The 2178-nt window shown below is 35.9% G+C and overlaps 1 protein-coding gene across 1 annotated transcript in view; it reads right to left on the bottom strand.

Moving 5' to 3' along the window:
• Positions 1-858, bottom strand: part of LOC126980295 (EGF-like repeat and discoidin I-like domain-containing protein 3) — a 69071-nt gene extending 68213 nt beyond the window's left edge. The window contains exon 1 of the mRNA XM_050830015.1: positions 817-858. The gene's annotated coding sequence lies outside the window, so the exon portion shown is untranslated. The remainder of the gene's footprint in view (positions 1-816) is intronic.
• Positions 859-2178: the final 1320 nt, after the last annotated feature.

Below are 2178 nucleotides of genomic sequence, written 5' to 3'. Positions count from 1 at the left end.
CAGAATGTTTGTTTTTTGTTAATATTGTTTAGTGTTTCTTTTGTTTTGTTTTATTGTTGCTGTTACTACTACTACCACTACTACTACCACTACTACTACTACCACTACTACTACTACCACTATTACTACTACTACTATACTACTACTACTACTACTACTACTATTTTCTCTCTCTCTCTCTCTCTCTCTCTCTCTCTCTCTCAATTAACATAGTATTACATTCCACTAACAAGAATTACGACTCAAGAAAACAGACAAAAAATATATAAAATCGTCGTTAATTAACCTGATAAGATCTGAGAGAGAGAGAGAGAGAGAGAGAGAGAGAGAGAGAGAGAGAGAGAGAGAGAGAGAGAGAGAGAGAGAGAGAGAGAGAGAGACGGGAGGTCGGGTTCAGTAAGAGGAAAGAGCCAATATTTGTTTTCATAATAACGTCAATTCTAAAAAAAATAAAAAAAAAAAAAAAAAAAACCACACTCACAAGAAAAACGAAGAATCGAGACAAAGACGATAAAGGACTGATGAAATTACGACGAAAAGCGAAATATATCTTTCCTCTGTTTTAAGGAGGAGGAGGAGGAAGAGAAAGAGGAGGAGGAGGAGGAGGAGAAGTTCGCCTCTTTGTTATATATTTTCTCAAGATTTTAATGCCTCTCGTTCTGACTGCCTTTTATGAGATTTGAAACTCGTCGTATTACCAAGAACTGACAAATGTATTCTCTCTCTCTCTCTCTCTCTCTCTCTCTCTCTCTCTCTCTCTCTCTCTCGCTCTTTGACACACACACCTTTCCTCGGTCACCTGTTGGAAGTAATTACCTTATGTGGCGGTGTGCAGGTGAGAGTGAGAGTGATCTGAAAGGGAAAGTTTGTATGATTATTTTCTTTTATTTCTCTTATTATTCTCATTCTTGTTCTTTTTATTCTTATTAATATTATTTGTATTCTTATTCTTCTTATTATTATTATCCATATTCATATTTTTTATTCCTACTCTTCATACTCTTCTTATTTTCATTCTTATTCTTCTTACCATCTGGAGTACGATTATCAAGGTTATATTGTATTAATGTTGCTGTCTGACTACTACTACTGCTACTACTACTACTTCTACTACTACTACTACTACTACTACTACTACTACCTTAACCTGATACAAGTAAATCTTTTATGTCACCACAAAGATAAAAAATATATATACACAGAGATAAATACTTTGTTACAATATATAGTTACATACGTTATTATTTTTTTCATGAGAGAGAGAGAGAGAGAGAGAGAGAGAGAGAGAGAGAGAGAGAGAGAAAAGAACGAACACATACAGACGCAGGAATCATCGGCTATGTTGTCTTTGCTCTCTCTCTCTCTCTCTCTCTCTCTCTCTCTCTCTCTCTCTCTCTACCCTCTCTTGGGAACGGGAAATGAGGACTTCAGACAAATAGAAAAACAAATTATATATCTAGTTGTTTCCTTCCTCCTTTCTCTCTCTCTCTCTCTCTCTCTCTCTCTCTCTCTCTCTCTCTCTCTCTCTCTCTCTCTCTCTCTTTCTCCCATGGTTTCTCTCGTGTCTCCCTTTCTCTCTTTCTTTCTCTCTCTCTTTCCTTTCATGTTCCCTGTCTTTCCTCTCCTTTATCTCCCCCTTCTGTCTCCTCCTTTCTTTCTCTCCATCTTTCTCTCCCTTGAATCCCTCTGTGTGGCTCTTCCTTTTCTTTACTCTGTTTTTTTTTTTCATTGTTTTACTCTCTGTTTGCTTTGCTCTCTACTGTTTGTCTTACTTTCATCATCCATTTTATTTTATTTCCCTTTTCTTTCTATTACTCATCTTTATATTTTTTCTACTTTTCTCACTTCTATTATTCTTTCTCATTTCCTTTCTCTTCTCTTTCTTTTATTTCTCCTATCTTTGTTTTGATTCTGCTGTTTATCCTTCTTCCTTCATCCTCTATCATTCTGTATCCTTTCTTTTCCTTCTATTGCTTTTTTTCTTTGTCACTCATTTTTTTTTCTTCTTATTTTCACATCTTCCTTTTCTTTCTATTTTTCTAACGTTCTTTTCCTTCTTATATTTATGGCGATAACCAATTTCTTTTCTTTTCCTCCATTTGTCCTTCGTTCCTTTTCTTTTGTCTTCCTCTCGCATTCCCTTCTCCCTCTCCCTCTCTTCCCTCTCCCTCTCTCATC

The sequence above is a fragment of the Eriocheir sinensis genome, chromosome 44 (genome assembly GCF_024679095.1).
Source record: "Eriocheir sinensis breed Jianghai 21 chromosome 44, ASM2467909v1, whole genome shotgun sequence".
NCBI classification, from domain to species: Eukaryota; Metazoa; Arthropoda; class Malacostraca; order Decapoda; family Varunidae; genus Eriocheir; species Eriocheir sinensis.
The sequence above is the reverse complement of the archived record's forward strand: the minus strand, read 5'-3'. Positions and strand labels throughout refer to the sequence as shown.